Source organism: Sus scrofa, chromosome 4, assembly GCF_054392235.1.
Source record: "Sus scrofa isolate SSC_HxYL_T2T_F1_AM1 chromosome 4, Sscrofa_HxYL_maternal_Yorkshire_Landrace_v2.0, whole genome shotgun sequence".
Taxonomy (NCBI): Eukaryota; Metazoa; Chordata; class Mammalia; order Artiodactyla; family Suidae; genus Sus; species Sus scrofa.
In genome coordinates, this window is record NC_139386.1 from 40,533,976 (window position 1) to 40,555,097 (window position 21,122).

The following is a 21,122-nucleotide window of genomic DNA, read 5'->3' on the forward strand; positions in this document are numbered from 1 at the left end:
AGAAAGAGTTACAGCTGATGAAAGGATATAGGGGATGTGTTATGGAGACAAAAAAAGGTGACTGGGAGTTCCCGTTGTGGTGCAGCAGAAATGAATCCGACTAGAAACCATGAGGTTGCCGGTTCGATCCCCGGCCTCGCTCAGTGGGTTAAGGATCCCGCATTGCTGTGGCTGTGGTGTAGGCTGAAGATGTGGCTCGGCTCCTGTGTTGCTGTGGCTGTGGTGTAGGCCGGCAGCTTCAGCTCCTATTTGACTCCTAGCCTGGGAACCTCCATATGCCGTGGGTGTGGCCCTAAAAAGACAAAAAGGCAAAAAAAAAAAAAAAAGTGATTGAAGAAGGGAAATAGTTGAGTGTGGGAATGGAAGAGAGGCAGAAGCAAAGAGATTGTTGGAGTTTATCAAAATAAAGTTGATAGGGAATGAAACGAAAGGGTGGCCGGACCAGGGCTGACCTGACATCTAATCTCTGACGGTCACCCTTGGACTAGAGTGTATTTCATCAGCCTGGGAATAGGAGCTGCTCTGGGGATTCAAATATTTTTCTCTTGTGAACACAGAGAGAACAACTTGTAGTGATGATAATCACGCTCTGGAATACTATAGAAAACTTTTCACTTCATTCATTCATTCATAGTAAAATTTTGTTAGCAACTGCAAAATGTTATGTTGAGACTCAGAAGGGGGAAAAGGCACACTCTTCTCCCCCAAAGTGCCTCCTTGATAAAGTTAGATAGCACTCGGGTTCAGGATGGTCTGCAGAATGGGGAAAAGTCCATGAGGTGGAGCTCAGAGGGAGCCAGGGGGAGGGATTTACACGGCCATCGTAATCACTAAATGTTGGGGATCTATCAGAAACCCCAAGCAACGACTGGGTTTTGGCACTGGCAGTCTAGGTGAACTTTGTTCTCTCTTGGAGTCTTGGTCTCCCGCTGGAAAAGAGGAACCAGATGAGCGCGGTTCTCCGTGCTTTCCTGTTCTGTTTCTCTTAATGGGAACAGACACTGACTTATTGACTGTGTCAACCTCTGCTTAGTATAGGATGGGGTTCATTCAGGCAATCAGAGATGTGGATTTCCACAGTCATCTTGACTTTCCCATGCAGGTTGCATGAAGTACAGTCTTTAATCTTTTTGTTTTTTAATTTTAAAAATCAGTATCCTGCCTATGTTGTATTCCTGAGTTGAACAGGCTCATCCTATGTTCCTCTCGGAGCAGTGTGTCTGAGCAGCTGCAACGCGTATTTGATGCTGATGCCATGAAAAAGCAATTTTTGTCTTTAAAATAAACACCAACTTTTCTCCTTCTGTAAGCCTGTCCAGATGATCAAAAGCCAGATAAGACCCTGAAACAAATTCCCTTTTACCATTTGTAACGTACAAAACTCCTTGATTCCCAGCGGACCCTCCCCTTTCATTAATGGAAGCCCAGTGCTTATCTTGATGTATGTGGAGCTGGTGCTTCTTCAGTTCTGACAACGAGAAAAGTGAGCATCAGAAAATAATGGAGCCCTGAAAAATTGCTGTCCTGATACCACTGAAATTTCTCCTTCTTTCAAGCCAAATCCATCCACGTGTCATGTTTGAGAAATGAAGAGCACAATTTTAAGTTGACAGTCTGAGTAGTTTTTTCCTTGTAGATAGTCAATGATCATTGAATCCTTGGTCAGCCTTGAAGACTCTTCTGGGTATAGTGACAGCTCATAGAAAAGAGGAGACACTCTTTTTGCCCTTCGGAGGCTTCTAACATATAATTGAGCAAAAAAAAAAAAAAAAAAAAAAAAAAAAGGAGAATAAATGAAAAGAGCTGCAGACCATCTCAGAATCCTTGGACTCAGCTAGAGTGGCTGCAGCTTCCGGGGCCATGGGCCATTCTTAAAGTGTGTGATAAGCTGAAAAAAATGTATGATTCTGTCATTCTCCGCATACTTTGAGGTGAGTAAAAAATAAAAATAAATTCTGCCCTGGAGGGAAGCCTTGCCTGTCTAAATTGTCCCGTGTCGCAATCACGTGGTGCCAGGTTCTGCCTGGTGTCCAGCGATGGCCCCCAGCACTCACAACGGAACATTCACCTGTAGCTAGACCAGCCTGCCAGGTGTTGCAATGAAGCCACAGGAAGTTGGTTTGCTCCTCATGCCAACGACAACAATTATGAACCAAGGACTATGAAATACATTTGCTCAAGTCCTTTCGGCTGGATCTTGAGGCTATACAATTTTGTCTTCCGTCTGTCTGGAGTAGGCCAGGACCACAGACGGGAGGAAGAGGGAGAAGCAACTCCATCATGAGGAGGTATCCAGGGTATGGAGAGCTGTTATAGGCTTTGGGGTCTCCTACCAACTCAGGGTGGGGGGACATGGCCTCTGGGGTGGGCACCCGTCTCATGTGCAAGACCTTGACCAGGACCTTGGCCTCCCTTGTCCAAAGTCCCAGGCACCCTGGCCAAATACCAACTGTTCTGTCCATTGGTGGGTGGAGACCATCAATAATGTGTGCTCCGATGCTCCTCAATCTTCAACCTGGGACCTGTGTGTTATGGCCTGCATGTCTCTATCCCCCTTAAATTTATATGTTGAAGATTTAATCCCCAGTGTGATGGTATTTGGAGATGGGACTTTTGAGAGGTAATTGGGTCATGAGGGTGGGGCTGTTATGATGGGCGGCTTAGTCCCCTTAAAAGAAGAGAAACAAAAGAGATTTCTCTCCCCCTCCCGCCTTCTATGTGAGGATACTGCAAGAAAACATCTGTCTGCAAACCAGGAAAACATCTGTCTTTCACCAGAAACGGAACTGGCCTACACATTACATTGATTTTGGACTTCTTTGCCTCTAGAACTGTCAGAGATAAAGGGTCATTGCCTAAGCCACCCAGTCTATCGTATTCTTGTTATAGCAGCTCAAACTAAGACACTTGAGCCACTTCTTCTTGCTCTGCCTGTCTCCATTTCTCCATTTCCCTGGCCAGTTCAATACTTTTTTTTTGTGGTCTTTTTGCCTTTTCTAGGGCCGCTCATGCGGCATATGGAGGTTCCCAGGCTAGGGGTCTAATCGGAACTATAGCTGCCAGCCTACACCAGAGCCACAGCAACGTGGGATCTGAGCCATGTCTGCAACCTACACCACAGCTCACCACAGTTCATGGCAACTCCAGGTCCTTAACCCACTGAGCAAGGCCAGGGATTGAACCCGCAACCTCAGGGTTCCTAGCCAGATTCGTTAACCACTGCGCCACAATGGGAACTCCTAGCCAGTTCAATACTAACTTCCATAGTGGGTGGTCTGCTTGGTCCCTATTTCTTTGTTTGTTTGTTTGCTATTTAGGGCTGCATCTGCGGCATATGGAAGTTCCCAGGCTAGGGGTCAAATCGGAGCTAGAGTTGCTGGCTTACACCAGAGCCACAGCAATGCAGGATCTGAGCCACATCTATGGCCTAGACCACAGCTCAGGACAACGCAGGATCCTTAACCCACTGAGTGAGGCCAGGAAGTGAACCTGAGTCCTCACTGATGCTAGTTGGGTTCGTTACCACTGAGCCATAATGGGAACTCCCTGGTTCCGGTTTCTTACCTCACTCTATGCCAGGTTTTGTCTTACCCACCAGCCTAGCCTACTGGCAATATTGAGTTCTGACTGAACCAATGCTTAACCAGCAAACCCTCGATGCCAGTGCAAGATGGGAGCATGTGACCTGTGCCATGCTGGTAATAGCATTGCCATCATTTTCTGAGGGCAGGTGTCTATGACGGAAGTAGATAAGCTGATGCTCAACTGAAGAACAAGAGCAGCAGCAACTGCAGAGAAGAGATTCCCAACAATACTGAAACAACTGTCCACCATATTAGACCCATGGGCTCAAGGTGACATCAGCAAAATTGCACTATCCAAGAGCTCATCAAGGCAATCTCCTCGTCTCCGTGGTTCAATGTCAGGTCCTGTCTGAAAGCTTTCTCTGCAAGAGCACAGGGAAAGGAATGGATGGCATGGAATTCTTGGAGGATGAGAGAAGCAAGAACACCCTTGATTCAGAAAATCAGCAGAATCAGGATACTGCAAGAAAGGAGAGGGGAATTTCAACAAAGAGGCCGGATCTCCGTTCACCCAGCTTTCAGCATGGCCCCCCTTTCCCCTCAGAATTAATGTTTTCTGTCCCTGTCTTTCTTTGTTGAGGGTGGGGAACTTATCTCTTTCTTCTCTTGGGGAACTGAATTCAGGGGAGGGAATCTCTGTGAAAATGCAGTCAAATATTGGTGTTCTTGCGTGGCACAGTGGGTTAAGAATCCTACTGCAGTGGCTCTGGTTGCTGTGGAGGCAAGGATTCCATCTCTGATTCCCAGCCCTTGAGCAGCGGGTTAAAGGATCTTGTGTGGCCACAGCTGCTGTGTAGGTCACAGCTGTGGTATAGGTCACAGCTGCAGCTTGGCTTCAATCCCTGGGCTGGAAACTTCCATATGCCATGGGTTTGGCCATTTAAAAAAATCAGTTAGGAGTTCCCGTCGTGGCGCAGCAGAAATGAATCTGACTAGGAACCATGAGGTTGCTGGTTCGATCCCTGGCCTTGCTCAGTGGGTTAAGGATCTGGCGGTTCCGTGACCTGTGGTGTAGGTCACAGATGAAGCTTGGATCTGGCATTGCTGTGGCTCTGGCATAGGCCAGAGGCTACAGCTCCAATTTGACCCCTAGCCTGGGAACCTCCATAGGCCGTGGGTGTGGCCCTAAAAAGACAAAAAAAGACCCCCCCCCCCAAAAAAATCCATTAAATTCTTTCCCTTCCTTCCTTCTTTCCTTCCCTCTCTTCTATGGTCATACCTGCAGCACATGGAATTTCCCAGGCTAGGGGTCAAGTCGGAGCTGCAGCCACAGGCCTATGGCTGGGCCACAGCCATGTCAACACTAGATCCGAGGCACATCTGTGATCTACACCACAGCTTGAGGCAACACCGGATCCTTAACCCACTGAGCGAGGCCAGCGATCAAACCTGCACTCTCATGAACACAATGTCCTGAGCCTGCTGAGCCACAATGGGAACTCCATGTAAAATATTTCCATCTGGGACTTTTTCCCCACCTCAAAATCCATATGGAGTGTCCCCGGTGCAGATGGCCCTATCTGAGCCCAGACTATGGCCAAGAGAAAAAGAGAAACAAGATGATGCACTCTCAGCAAGTAAGAGCCTCAGACTCACCTCTGACTTTCCCCTTCAGCACCATCTCCAGAGGGTCCTTGGCTTCCGAGGATTGCCTGTCTCGTTCTGGCCCACCTCAGCTTCAGGGCCAGGAGTTGGTGGTGGTATTGCCATGTTACGTTCTTCTATGGGTTCTACTCTGAGCTCTCACTTTCCTCTGGAGGAGACTGTCTGACTCTCGAGGTGATTCCCCTTCTGTGCCTTTTTCTCAGGGCAGCCAGGATGGGGGAGAGAAAACTGCCTGATCTCTCTCGAAGCCCCTAGAAAGGATTCCCCGCCTCCCATTCCCTTGCTTGGTACATCCCTAAAGTAGGGAAAGGACTGTGCTGAGAGCTAAAAAGAGGGTAAAATTTTCCCCAGAGAGAGGGGGGAATCAGAGGACACACCACCGTCAATTCTTTCTCCATTTTTCTTTATCTTTCATTGCTAAGGCCTTTCTCTGACTCCTGTTTTCCTGATCTGCCACTCAGATTCTGTTTTGTGGAAATGTGCTGCTTTTTGGAAAGGTGGTTCTTTTTTTTTTTAATTTAATTTAATTTTTTTTTAAGGACGCACCCACAGCATATGGAGGTTCCCAGGCTAGGGGTCAATCGCACAGCCACAGCATCACCAGATCTGAGCCGCATCTGTGACCTACACCACAGCTCACGGCAACGCCAGATCCCTGACCCACTGAGCAAGGCCAGGGATTGAACCCACATCCTCATGGATACTAGTTGGCTAGTTGGATTCGTTTCCACTGCACCACAGCAGGAACTCCTGGAAAGATGATCTTGTTCTCTGAGCCTAAACCAAACAGAACATGGAAGAAGAAAACAAACTGCCTAGGAATCTGGGTTAATAGATGCAAGCTATTGCCTTTGGAATGGATAAGCAATGAGATCCCGCTGTAGAGCACTAGGAACTGTGTCTAGTCACTTATGATGGAGCGTGAGGGAGGATAATGTGAGAAAAAGAATGCATAAATGTATGTGTGACTGGGTCACTTTGCTGTATAGTAGAAAATCGACAGAACACTGTAAACCTACTACAGGGGAAAAAATAAAAGTCATTAAGAAAAAAAAAGAAAAGAAACTGAGCTGAAGCACTTAGACTCACTTTTGCTTTCATCCCATAAGCTGTCCTTAAGTACCTGGTATGTGCTGGGCATCTTAGCAGCGACACACACCACATGGCCCGCAGTGGGAGCCGAGCCAGAGGGGAGCTAAGAAATGAGGGCCACCCTGTGGAGGGCAGGGATGAAGGCTGAGTGGAGGTGTTAAAAGTGGCCAATCAAGACTGTAAGGATAGGGGAGTTCCTGTTGTGGTGCAGTGGTTAACAAATCCGACTAGGAACCATGAGGTTGCGGGTTCGATCCCTGGACTCGCTCAGTGGGTTAAGGATCTGGTGTTGCTATGAGCTGTGGTGTAGGTTGCAGACTTGGCTTGGATCCCGTGTTGCTGTGGATGTGGCGTAGGCCGGAGGCTACAGCTCCGATTAGACCCCTAGCCTGGGAACCTCCATATGCCGCGAGAAGCGGAAAAAGACAAAAAAAAAAAAAAAAAAAAAAAAAAAAGACTGTAAGGATAGGAAATGTGTTGAGACTACTTTCTATGACCTTAGAACTCTTCAAAGCCCCTCTGGGAGGATTGAAATTCCCATTTTAAGGGCAACAGCTTTCCCTAGTGGGGCATAGCCACAGATACACATATTTGTACAATTTTTGCTGCTGCTTCTACAGCAGTGGTTCTCAGCCAGGGAAAGTTATATTTCCTCTCCCTACCCCCTTTCAGGGACATTTAGTAATGTCTGGAGGCATTTTTTTTTTTTTGACTGTCAAAACAGGTGGGCAGAGTTCCCCAGTGGCTCAGAGGATTAAGGCTCTGGCATTGTCACTGCTGTGACTCGGGTTGCTGCTGTGGCTCTGGATCAATCCCTGGCCCAGAAACCTCTGCATGCCATGGGTGTGGCCAAAAAAACCACAACAACAACAAATGAACAAGGAAAAAACTGGGATGGGTAGGCAGAGGCAGGGAAGAAATGATCGTTACAGAACAGGCAGAGATCAGAGTTGCAGCTCAACATCCTTCACTACACAGATAGCCTCCCACACCCGAGCATTATCAGGTCCCAAGTGTCAATCATGCTGAGGTTGAGAGATCCTGTTCCAAAGGAAGAGACTACTGACCCTCATGGATTCTGCAGTGGTTGTGAAAACTAACATTTGTTAAGCCCTTGCCGGGGGTCAGACCCTCTTCTTAGGGTGCTTAGATGGTATCTCACTGATTTCTCATCACACATGATAAGGTAGGTTCTACATTCTTTGTGGATGAGAAGAATGAATCCTGGAGAGATGGAGAGGTTTGCTGAAAGTCCCGAGGCTCAGAAGGCAGCTGTGTCAGAATCTGAACTGCAACTTAATCTCTTTGTTCTACTCTTCCTCCTGCAACAAGGCTTGCTGAAACCTGTTGTTCTGGAGAAGAACAAGTAAAAGAGAAGGGACAATCTCAGGGAGTTCCCGCTGTGGCTCAGTGGTTAACGAATCCGACTAGGAACCATGAGATTGCGGGTTCGATCCCTGGCCTTGCTCAGTGGGTTGAGCATCCGACGTTGCCGGTGAGCTGTGGTGTAGGTTGCAGGTGCGGCTCGGATCTGGTGTTCCGTGACTCTGGCATAGGCCGGTGGCTACGGCTCCGATTAGACCCCTAGCCTGGGAACCTCCACATGCCTCGGGAGTGGCGCAAGAAATGGCAAAAAGACAAAAAAAAAAAAAAAAAAAAAAAAAAAAAAAAGAGAGAGAGAGAAGGGACAATCTCAACCTCTCATCTTTAAGATGGAAATGCTTGTGACTTCCTGTCTGTAAAGGCTGGACTGGGGTCTACACGAAGGAAGAGACCCCCGACCAGACAGGACCCATGTTCAGGCCAGGAGGCACAGGGTCAGGCATGGCCCGCCTCTTTTTTTTAAAAAATTTATTTTTCTATTTATTCTTTACAGCCACACCCGCGGCATATGAAAGTTCCCAGCCTAGGGGTTGAATCGGAGCTGGAGCTGCAGCTGCTGGCCTATACCACAGCCATAGCAATGTCAGATCCGAGCCGAGTCTGGGACAACTGCAGCAACACTGGATCCTTAATCCACTGAGCGAGGCTAGGGATCAAATCTGCATCCTCATGGATACCAGTCAGGTTATTAATCTGCTAAACCACAATGGGAACTCCCTAAAAATAATTTTTTAAATTAAGACTTCTTCATATTTTTTTCTTTTTAGGGCCACACCTGTGGCATATGGAAGTTCCCAGGCTGGGGGTTGAATTGGAGCCTCAGCTGCCAGCCTACACCACAGCCATGGCAACACAGGATCCAAGCTGCATCTTCGACCTACACCACAGCTCACGGCAATGCCAGATCCTCAACCCACTGAGCGAGGCCAGGGATCGAACCCGCATCCTCACAGACACCACGTCAGGTTCTTCACCTGCTAAGCCACAATGGGAACTCCATGGCCTTCCTCTTAAAGCACACACGCTCTGCTCCGCTGAAATCCCTGCGGCATCAGCCAGACCCAGAACCCTTTGAAACACCACTTGGAAACTTCCTGGCAAAACCCAACAATGGAAAGCCTAAGCGGATTCTAATTTACCATTATCATTAATCGGCGTTGACATGAACAACCCTCTCCTAAGCACTTTTCGTGCTTCCCCCCCAGATTCCCACAGGCCTCCTTAAAGTGAAGGTACCTGTGCCCTGCCCCCGTGTGTGGTCCTCAGCGGAACAATGGGGCAAAGTAATTCCTGACAGAGCAGGCTGGGCCCTTCGACATAAAGCAGATATGAGGCACTGCCAGGGCCCTGCAATGTGAGAGAGGACCACAGGGGGCTGAGCAGGAAAGGGAAGAGAAAGTGGGGGAGAGGCAGGACCAGGACGGGGTGGGGTGGGGTGGGGGTGGGGAGAGCCAGTGAGGGAGTGGGGGATATGGAGCAGGTCTGCGTTCATACACATCCCTGATTGTCACTTTAATGGGTTCCCAAAAAAGAAGGCAGGCATGCTCTCCAGATAACCCGGGAAACCAACTTCTGAGGAGAGAAGAACTTTTTTACTTTTTTTTTTTTTTTTTTTTTTTTTTGTCTTTTTGCCTTTTCTAGGGCCGCTCCTGCGGCATATGGAGGTTCCCAGGCTAGGGGTCCAATTGGAGCTGTGGCCACCAGCCTACACCACAGCCACAGCCACACGGGATCTGAGCCGTGTCTGCAACCTACAACATAGCTCACGGCAACGCCAGATCCTTAACCCACTGAGCAAGGCCAGGGATTGAACCTGCAACCTCATGGTTCCTAGTCAGATTTGTTAACCACTGCACCACGACAGGAACTCCAGAGAAGAACTTTTAAAAAGTGCTTCAGGAGGAGATCTACTTGTGTATTATTGTTTCAGAGCATTTTTCTTTTTGATAAAGTATTCAGTACGATTCAGATCTTTTTCAGCGCATGCAGGTTTTAGGAACAGCCAAAAGGCTGGGCCACATCTCTGATCTGTTCACGCTCTCATTCGTTTATTCACAACAACTTGCTGAGACCCCACTAAGCGCCAAGCACTGTTCTGAGCACCAAGGATACAACTGCGGACAAAACAGACACGGCCTTACCGTCGTGAAGATTGCATAGCAGAGGGGGAAACAGCCACGAAAACAGTAAGGTAAATAAATAAATAAATGACTTCTGTGCATCAAAGGACACAATCAACAGAATGAAAAGACAACTTATGGAATTGGAGAAAATTTTTGCAAATTATATATTTGATGAGAAGACAATAGTCATAATATATAAAGAACATCTACCGCTCAACAACAAAAACACTCAACCAGCTTAAAAAATGGGCAAAGGACTTGAAGAGACATTTCTCCAAAGGAGGTGTACAACTGGCCAGGCACACACAAAGATGCTCAACAGCACTCGTCATTAGGGAAATGCAAATCAAACTATAATGAGCTACCACTTCACATCCATTAGTATAGCTAATATAAAAAATAATGAGTAGTGGTGAAAATGTGGAAAAATTGCAACCCTTGTGCACTGTTGGCGTGAATGTAAAATGGCGCAGCTACTCTGGAAGACAGGATGGTGGTTCCTCAAAAAAGTAAAAATAGAATTATCATTTGATTTAGCAGTTCCACTTGTGGGTATGTAGGATATTCAAAAGAATCAAAAGCAAGGTCTCAAAAATTTCTACTCCCATGTTCATAGCAGCACTAGTCACAGTAGCCAAATGGTGGAAGCAACCCAAGTGTCCATCCATAGATGAATGGATAATGAGTGAATGAATGAATGTGGTATATACATACCCTGAAATACTCAGCCTTAAAAAGAAAGGGAATTCTGACACATACTTTGACATGGATAAGCCTTGCGAATATTATGCCAAGTGAAATAAGCAAGTCACAAAAAGAGAGATATTGTATAATTCCACTTATATGAGGTACCTAGTCATCAATTCACAGAGACAGTAGAATGGTGGTTGCTAGGGACGGTCGGGTGTTGGGGATGAGAGGTGCTTAATGAGTAGAGAGTCTGGGTTTTTTTTTTTTTTTTTGTATTTTTACCATTTCTTGGGCTGATCCCGTGGCATATGGAGGTTCCCAGGCTAGGGGCCTAATCAGAGCCGTAGCCACCAGCCTATGCCAGAGCCACAGCAACGCAGGATCTGAGCCTCGTCTGCAACCTACACCACAGCTCATGGCAACGCCGGATCCTTAACCCACTGAGCAAGGCCAGGGACGGAACCCGAAACCTCATGGTTCCTAGTTGGATTCGTTAACCTCTGTGCCACGATGGGAACTCCAAGAGTCTGGGGTTTGTAGGATGAGAGCTCTGGAGATTGACTGCATGACAATGTGACTGTACTTAATACTACTGAACTATACACTAGAAAATGGGTAAGGTGGTAAATTTTGTGTTATGTGTATTTTACCACAATTTAAAAAAACCCAAGTAAATGATGACTATTTTGTTAGAAAGTGATGAGTGTCACAAAGACAAGGCAAGGTGACAGGGAGTGGATGTGCAGAATGAATTGGTGTTGCAACTTAAAACTTAAGTGTTGCCACTTAGGGTAAGTCTCACTGAGAGAGTGACATTAGAGCAAAGACTTGTGTATGGTGAGGGAATGAGCCGCGTGGATCTGAGGGAAGAGTGTTCCAGGCAGAGGGTGCAGTTAGGGCAACGTGTGGCTTGACATGTCTGAGGGACAGGAGTCCAGGGAGCACTGAGCCAAGTGAGAGAGGAGCAGGAGAAGCAGCAGGTGGTTCTGAGCCTTGGGGCTCACTACAAAATCTGGCTTTCTTCTGAGTGAGGGCAAACAAAGCTGCTGGAGGAATTTGAAGAGAAGAGCAGTGAGCTGGCTGGCATTTTGATGGGGTCGATCTGTCTGCTGTACTGAAAAAGGACTGTAGGGGGCACAATAGGAAGTCAGGAGGACAGTTGGAGGCTACAGCATCCACCCACTTAAAAGAATTATGGTGGCTTGGACTCAAGTGGGAGCAGTGGAAGGGTTGTGAAGTGACTAGATTCCAGATACAATTTGAAGGTAGAGTCAAGTGAATTTCCTGATGCATTGGAAATGGTGTGTGAGAGAAAAAATGAATCAGAGATGATCCTCAGGGGGCGTTCCGGTCATGGCTCAGTGGAAAGGAATCTGACTAGCATTTATGAGGACAAAGGTTCGATCTCTGACCTTGCTCAGTGGGTTGATCCAGCATTGCCATGAGTTGTGGAGGAGGCCGAAGATGAGCCTCGGATTCCAAGTTGCTGTGGCTGTGGTGTAGGCCAGTAACTATAGCTCTGATTTGACCCCTAGCCTGGGAACCTCCGTATGCCATAGGTGCAGCGCTAAAAAGACAAAAAAAAAAAAAAAAAAAAAAAAAGTTGATCCTAAGACTTTTGTCCTGAGCAACAGGAACAATGGAGTGGCTGTTGACTGAACTGGGGTGAATGGCCGGTGAGGTAGGTTTTTGAGGGTGTTGGCTTTAATCATGCTATGTCAGAGGTGATAACCACATATTCAATGGGAACGTAAGTGGACTTTAGGAGGGAGGTCCCAGTGGGAGACATCCCTTGGGGAGCCATGAGCATGTAAATGCTGTGGATTGAAAGGCATGTGTGGCCATGGAAATTCTGGAGGCGTTTCCTTCAGAGTGAATGCAGAGAGAAAGGAGAAGCCCCAAAGACACATTAATAAGTCCAAAGAGAAAGAAGGACCAGAGGAGGAGCTCGACAAGCATAGGATGCAGTTGTGTTCAGAGCCCACAGTCTGCAGAGAAGCTCCGGAATGGAGCATGTGCATCTGCGTTGTAACAATAAGGAAAAACTGAGCCTCAGGAGAGAGGTGAGGTACTCAAGTCACCGAGGTTGCAATGACAAGCTCAAAGGAAGTACTTTTCACAGGAACTTGCCTATTCAGAAGCCTGAAACAGGAAAACCCATTTTTTTTTTTTTTTCTTTTTAGGGCCCCACCTGATGCATATGGAAGTTCCTAGGCTAGGGGTCGAATCTGGGCTGCACTGCAGCTGCTGGCCTACGCCAGAGCCACAGCAACGCCAGATCTGAGCCACATCTGCACCACAGCTCACAGCAATGCTGGATCCTTAACCCACTGAGCGAGGCCAGGGATCGAACCCGCTTCCTCATGCACACTAGATGGGTTCATTACTGCTGAGCCACACTGGGAACGTCAGGAACACCTAAATCTAATGAGGGTGGAGAACAAACATTCAGTGAAGTTGAAAAGTTCTTGGAAGCTCATCCGAACCACCTCGTAATTAGACAATACACTATAAACACTCTAAAACTGACACTGCAATAAGTGAAGCCCAAGGAAAGAAGAGTTGACTGTGGGTCCCTGGCGACTTCATGGAGTTGAACAGTTAATAAACTGGCAGCACTGGTACAATTATAAATTTAACTTTATTTATTATTTTTTTATTTAAAAATATTTTATTATTATTATTATTTATTTTATTATTATTTTTAAAATTATTATTATATATATATTTTTGGTTTTTAGGGCCACACCTGCAGTATATGAAATCTCCAGGCCACAGGTCGAATTGGAGCTGTAGCTGTGGGCCACAGCCACAGCCACTCAGGATCGGAGCCATGTCTGTGACCTACACCACAGCTCATGGCAATGCCAGATCCTTAACCCACTGAGAGCGAGGCCAGAGATCAAACCCGCAGCTTCATGGATCCTAGTCGGGTTTGTTAACTGCTGAGCCACGAAGGGAGCTCCCAAATTTAACTTTCAAATCTGCTTCAGAAATATTCTCTACTCCGCCCTATTTAAAGCTTTTCATTTTCTCCAAACTCTTTGAAATGACCAGTCCCATCAAAATACCTGGAAGTGTTTTGGGTTGTAGAAATTCTCAGTCCACCAGGTAGAATAAACAGTGTTTTGCAACCGGGCGTTATCTATAAAATGAAGACCTAAGAGATGTGAAATACGCGTCTTTTTTTTTTTTTTTTTTTTTTTTTTTTGGTCTTTTTGCCTTTTCTAGAGCTGCTCCCGAAGCATATGGAAGTTCACAGGCTAGGGGTCTAATCAGAGCTGTTGCTGTCAGCCTATGCCAGGGCTACAGTAACGCGGGATCCGAGCCGCGTCTGCGACCTACACCACAGCTCACGGCAATGCCAGATCCTTAACCCACTGAGCAAGGCCAGGGATAGAACCCTCAACCTCATGGTTCCTAGTTGGATTTGTTAACCACTGTGCCATGACGGCAACTCCCAAAAGTTTTTCCTACATTATCATTTAAATGACATTCTGTTTTTTTTTTGCTGTGCATGAGGCACTTGGAAGTTCCTGGGCAAGGGATCGAACCCATGCGACAGCAGTGACTAGAGCCACAGCAGTGACAACACTGAATCCTTAACTGCTAGGCCACCTAGCAGTTGGCCCAATGGCATTCTTGATGCATTGCCTGTTATACTTTGCCTAATCTATCTTCTAAGATTTGAAAAATTGACATGGTGTTTTCAGTAATATCTTAATTATATTTTTCCTACAGTACCTGTACTTTTTTTGGTTTCCTTCCTTCCCTAAGAGCTATTCCATGTGTCACCCCTCATAGTCTCAGACTTTCAGAAAAACTTGGTAGAGGAGGGAAGAAATTAAAAAGCCAGTTCACCTATAAGGCCATTTTCTGGAATTGATAGCCAGTACTAACATTAGAACATGTTTACTTCTAGTGGATTTTCCTTCTAGATTTAATTCCTTTTTTACTTATTAATGATCATGTAAATATAATATTATAAGTTATTAATGCCTTCTAATTAGCTGGACTATTCTGTGCTCGTTGCTTCTGCAGAAATATATGATTGAGCAAAAAGCAGAGAAAAAGAATCTGTTCCCGTCTTTGGGGTTTGAAAAGCTGATGTGCTTAGGTGTGTAGAGATCACAGACCAGGGTTCTGAGAACAGGGCTGGAGGATTATAGCATCTTCACACACACACACACACACACACACACACACACACACACACACACGATTCCTCCCCTGAGATGGCCAAAGGATTCAGAGAAGGGTCTAAGGCTTTGTTCTCCAGGGGAAATGGCAACAACTCAAGATGGATTGTCAGATCTGAGAGTAGGATCATTTTCCAGGTGGGAGTTGAGGACGTGGCCAAATGATGGGGAGGAAATGACGATGGCTGGGTCCAGGCCACAAAGCCTAAACCAGTCTCAAGAAATGTCCTGTCCTGCTCTATGGTCAGGAAGCATCAGAATGACTCAAGATTGGAAGAAGACTTTGGCTGGAAATGAGGCTCATGGCCAGACTCGGGGATGGATTTCTCTACAGATGCCCAAGGAGCCACTAGGACAAAAGAAGCAACCCTGGATTCTGAGGTTAAATTTCTAGCATTCTGAGGAACATATGTTAAAAAGGAAATTAAATTGCTATAGAAAAAAGTACAGAGGTCCTGTTGTGGCTCAGTGGGTTACGAACCTGACTAGTATCCATGAGGCTGTGGGTTTGATCCCTGCCTGGCCTCGCTCGGTGGGTTAAGGATCCAATGTTGCCGTGAGCTGCAGTATAGGCCATAGACGCATCTGGGATCCCAAATTGCTGTAGCCATGGTGTAGGCTGGCAGCTACACCTCCAGTTCGACCCCTAGCCTGGGAACTTCCACATGCCACAGACGTGGCCCTAAAAAGAAAAAGAAAATTGCTATAGAAAAAATATTTTTTCACCTTTGGATTCGTGGACTAAAATCTGTCCCATTCTATAAACTTATTTTGTAAACTGATTTTTCCCATTAACTTAAATATTTCTGTCTAAACATTGTTTTTAATACTAGCTTAATATTTCATTGAATGGATATCATAATTTTCTTAACCAATCCCTTATGGTTAAACACTTGGTTATTTCCAATTTTTTGCTGTTATAATTAATGCTGTGTATGTCACTGGGCACAAACACCTAGGATGATGACCGGTTTCGAATCAGTTCCGGAAGTGGGAATATTGGTCAGAAGGTACGAACAATTTTAATTCCCATAATACACATTGCCAGGTTCCTTTCCGAGTGCTTTGCAGGACTGTGTGCTTTCATAAGTCATCTGTAAGAACTCTCTGTTAGAATTAAACATGATTTCAACACCAAATGACTTTACTAGTATATGGTTGAAGAAAATACCCTCAAAGTGTGTGTTTGTGTGCAGTGTAGTTTAGCAGATGAGCATTGCTATTGAAAATAAGGGCTTCAGTTTGATTCTATCGTTTAGCAGTCATGAGACTTTGGACAGACTAAATGGGTGTCACCACCCTTAGCCCAGCTTTATCTTAGGAGTCTGTCATGGGTGCCAGTAGGAATAGGAAAATATCATTAAGTCTGACATTGTTCGTCCATATATGGCACTGGTTTACAAATAATAAACCATTAAACTTCACTGGTTTGCAAATAACACATGTTCTTTTTTCTTTGATTAAAAAAGCAAAATATGGGAGTTCCCTCTGTGCCACAGCTGTGGTGGAGGTCGCAACTGCAGCTCGGATCTGATCCCTGGCCCAGGAACTCCGTATGCCATGGTGCAGACAAAAACAAAAAGTTATTTTTGGAAAATTTGGAAAATGTAGAAAAGTACAAAAAAGAACCCCAAATCACTAATAATCCCGTTACTGAAGGACAGCCACTCTTCACAGGCTGACATTTACCTTCTGGTCTTTTTTTTTTTTTTTTTTTTTTTTTTTGGCTTTTTAGGGCCGCCCCTGTGGCATATGGAGGTTCCCAGGATAGAGGTCAAAACAGAGCTGTAGCTGCTGGCTTATACCACAGCCACAGTAACATGGGATCCGAGCCGTGTCTGCAACCTACACCACAGCTCACAGCAACACTGGATCCTTAACCCACTGAGCGAGGCCAGGGATCGAACCCGCAAGCTCATGGTCAGATTCGTTTGCACTGTGCCATGATGGGAACTCCCCAGTCTTGCTTTCTATGAATATGCCTGTCTGTTCACACACACAAGCACATGTGCCTGTATTTTAGTTCTTCCAAAACGGGAATCATTATACATACCATTATGTAAAGTTTTGATTTAACAAGACCACGCACATTTTCCAAAATCATCAAATATTCATATTAAACAGTCCTTTACACAAGTTTATTGTCCTAAACTTGCCTTGGATACAAAACACTCAGGGGAGTTCCTGTCATGGCTCAGTGGCTAACAAATGCAACTAGGAACCGTGATGTTGCGGGTTTGATCCCTGGCCTCACTCACTGGGTTAAGGATCCAGCGTTGCCGTGAGCTGTGGTGTAGGTCACAGACGGGGCTAGGATCCCGTGTTGCTGTGGCTCTGGTGTAGGCCAGTGGCTACAGCTCCGATTAGACCCCTAGCCTGGGAACCTCTCTATGCCATGGGAGCGGCCCAAGAAATGGCAAAAAGACAAAACAAACAAAAACAAAACACTCACTCAGTGATAGCTTCCTGTTGATACTTTGGGATGGAGACGGACAGACACAGTCATGGACACCTGTTTCACATGGACTCTGGCATGTGATGCTGGCCCTCAAAGTGTGTGTTTGTTTGCAGTGTAGTTTAGCAGATGAGCATTGCTGTTGAAAATAAGGGCTTCAGTTTGATTCTATCGTGTAGCAGTCATGAGACTTTGGACAGACTAAATGGGTGTCACCACCCTTAGCCCAGCTTTATCTTAGGAATCTGTTATGGGTGTGAGTAGGAATCAGAAAATGTCGTTAAGTCTGGCATTGTTGGTCCATATATGGTATTTTCCATTAAACTTCAGTTTTAAAGTACACAAAATGCAGTGAATTAGCTAAGACTCAGAGCTCAAAGCATCAGTTTTGGTTGGCATCCCAGAGCTTTCTCCCTTCTTAACAATTGTAACAAAGAGCTTGGGAGCTGTGGGACTACTACTATAAGGCAACCACTCTATCCCAGATCCCAATTTTTTTTTTTTTAAGACCCTAGATCCCAACCTTTTTTTTTTTTTTTTTTTGAACTGGGCAAGAAAAGAATACTTAAAAAAATGGTATCAGGTTATCTTCTGCTCAGTGGCAAGTTGGCTGTCCCTGGCTTTCTACAATGGCTCTTTACCCACAGGTAACTGCTAAATATTCAGTATTTGGGCATCATGGCCTCTTCCCCTCGCTTTTATATGGGGGTGACCTATTTAAAAAGCTGTCCTATTAAGTGAAGCAGCTTCATTTAGAAGACTGCCAGCAAAGGGATTGGGGACAAAATCTGGCAAGGATTTGCCTTGCAACATGTGGGTGCTTTTGACCTTGAAGCTTGAGGTGTCTGCCCAACCTGACATGACTGGCGTGGTGCATTTACTCTCCTCACTCAAAGACATCCTCTCTTGTCAGGCACTGGGCACTGAACAACATGAGAGTGATGGGAGGGGAGAGACCCAGTGCTCCATCCTTCTTCAGACACATCTCCATGGGGGTTTAACCCATCACATTTATTGGTGGTATTTTAGCAGCAAGATGTTGATTTTACAGGTATGTTATTATTGGGTTGATTATTATGCTACTTATAAAACACCTGATTTATGTGGGTGTTTAACAGCAAGATTGAACTATTTAACAAGTTCTTTTCTGAAAGTTTTTAGAAATATTATTTTATCCCCCAATTTCTCTGCAGGTGAATTAAAAAGACTCTCTGCCACCAATTCCTTCAGTACCCTTGAGAAAATCAATTTAGCTTGTTTGATTTTTCTGGATGCAAAGACAAAATTTGTGCCTTTAGAATTGTTGAAACCTTTAGAAAAAAGGGGCTTTGAGAACATTCAGAGGGCTGGGGGAGGGAGAGAGGAGAGAGTGATAAGAACTACTTTGCTCTTGGAGGCATGGGATGTATACTCTAAGGAAGTTTCTTCTTTCCCTTGGTTGTTGAAATGCATTGAGTCACCAGGGGACTTGTGGTTTCCTTATATGCTCAGGGGAATTTTGTTGTGGGCATATCCCTGCTTTTGCCATTTATGTGTATAAATGCACACCTATATGCATGCCTGCACACACACACACACACACACACACACACACACACTCATGCACACACTCAAAAGCCGACATACACACGCAGGACACATGCACAAGAGTTCAAGGTTTTGGAGAATGGATTATACAGTGAATGATCAGAACTAGCATTTATTGGCAGCCTACTATGAACCGTTGGATCTCATTTTATATCTCATTTTGTCATCATCCTAACACTCTCATCCGAGGTGTTAGCAGTTATCGCCTCCTTTGACCAATGAGAAAAGCGGGGCTCAAAGAGATGACATAACTTGCTCCTGCTCCTACAGTTGTTCTGTGACAGAGCTTGAGTTCAGGCCTTGGGTTGGATGACTCTGAAGTCCAATTCCCATCAAGATGACAGGGCCTGGGGCTCCAGGCTTCTTAGAGTTCTGACCTTGAGCCATGGCAGAATTGCCTTAGGACCTTCAGTCTGTCACCAGGTGCGTGGTCTGTGAGGACAGTGGATACTCATGGCCCTGGAAATGCTGACGTGGGTTTATATCCCTGGCATGAATCATTGCTTTCCTTTCCTCTTGTGAACCTGTTATCATTAATTTTATGTATACATGTGGCTGGGCTACAAGGACACAGATATTTGCTCAAACATTGTTCTAAATATTTCTGTGAGGATATTTTTTTCTTTTTTCGAAGGAGCTTCGATAACATTTAAATCAGTAGACTCTGAGTAAGGCAGATGGCCTGCCATAGTGTGGGTGGGTCTTACCCAAGCAGTCGAAGTTCTTCATAGAACAAAGACTGACCTCCTCTGAGCAAGAATGAACTCTGCCAGCTGACCACCTTTGGACTCAAACTGCAATTCTTTTCCCGGGTTTCCAGCCTGTCAGCCTCCCTTGAGAATTTTGGCCTTACCAAGTTTTCATAATAGCATAAGCCAATTCCTTAAAATCATTTTTTCTCTTCTCTCTCCATATATACATACATATATACATATGTATGTATTTGTGTGTGCATGTATATATGTATAAAATCTATCTCCTGGTGGTCCTGTTTTTCTGGAGAACCCTGACTCGTATGGACCCCTTCCAAATTTGAATAGGATTAAAAAAAAAAAAAAACTGTTAGTGATCATCAAACTTTTCCCCTAGGATCTCCTGCTGCTTGTTATTTCCTTCCTCTTGGAAAGTTCTGGCCAAGTACTACTGAGAATCCCAAAGACGTTTTTCTTTTCTAATTTTTGAAAATTACGTGTGGTTGCCAAGGGGGAGGGGGAGAGGGAGGGGGAGGGAGTGGGACAGCATGGGAGCTTGGGTTAATAGATGCAGACTATTGCCTTTGGAATGGATGAGCAATGAGATCCTGCTGTGTAGCACGGGGGAACTATGTCTAGTCACTTATGATGGAGCATGATGATGTGAGAAAAAAGAATGTATACATATATGTGTAACTGGGTCACCATGCTGTACAGTAGGAAAAAAATAATGTATTGGGGAAATCTAAAAAAAATTGCACATTTAAAAAAATTGCAAATCTAAAAAAAATTACAGTTTTCCTCCACTTCCCTTTTCCTCCTTAGCTTGCTTTCTAAGAGTGAACTTGACAAAGTTGGGAGTTTCTGGTCCACAGTGTCTGCCCCTTCCCTTGCAGGCCACTCTCATGAAAGTTGCACTGACATTCTCTATGCTCTTTGATGAGGAGACTCCTTCTGAGCTTTGTGTGTGAAGCTTGTGGTGCCTGCAACAACTATACCCAAGTCAGTCCCTTCTGTTTCCTTCTTAGCATTTGGGCTCTGGCTTACAAGACAGCTGCCTGGAGGCTTTCAGACGCCCAGAACAGAGTAGCTCTTCAGTCCCTTTCCAGCACGTCTCCTTGTTTTATTGTCTTTCTTGCGGGTATCACTTCTGATATGTCTCGTTTCTTTACTTGCTTAGGGTTTGTCTTTCCCCACGTGAACATCAACTTTGTGAAAGTCTGTCTTCTTTTTTTGTCCTTTTACTGCAGTATTCCTAATACCTAGAATGTTGCCTGGCTCAGAGCTGGAGCCTGGTGAACAGTGAGTGAATTAGTGAGTGAATGAATGAATGAGCGAATGTGTTTTATCTTAAGTACTCAGCTGGTAAGGCACGGTGCACAGGTGTGTGATATCCTACTGGTGAGAGGAGAGTCAATTGCTCATTTTTGAAGGTGCATTAAGTCTTTCAGGTCCCCAGGGTATCATTTAGTTCACTGGAACAGTAATTTACTAAACGGTACCTTAGGGGCCTGAAAAAGTTAATGCACCTCCAAAAGTTTCTAATTTACACCAGGGACTAGTTTATTTACCCAGCAGGGTTTGACCTAATAGATCTTAACTTCATTTAAGAGAGTCATTAGGACTTTATCACTTTTCCACCTTCACATTTCCTACCCTCAGCATTTATCTGTTTGTGGAATACTGTTGCCAGTTGTTGGTATGCTCACACA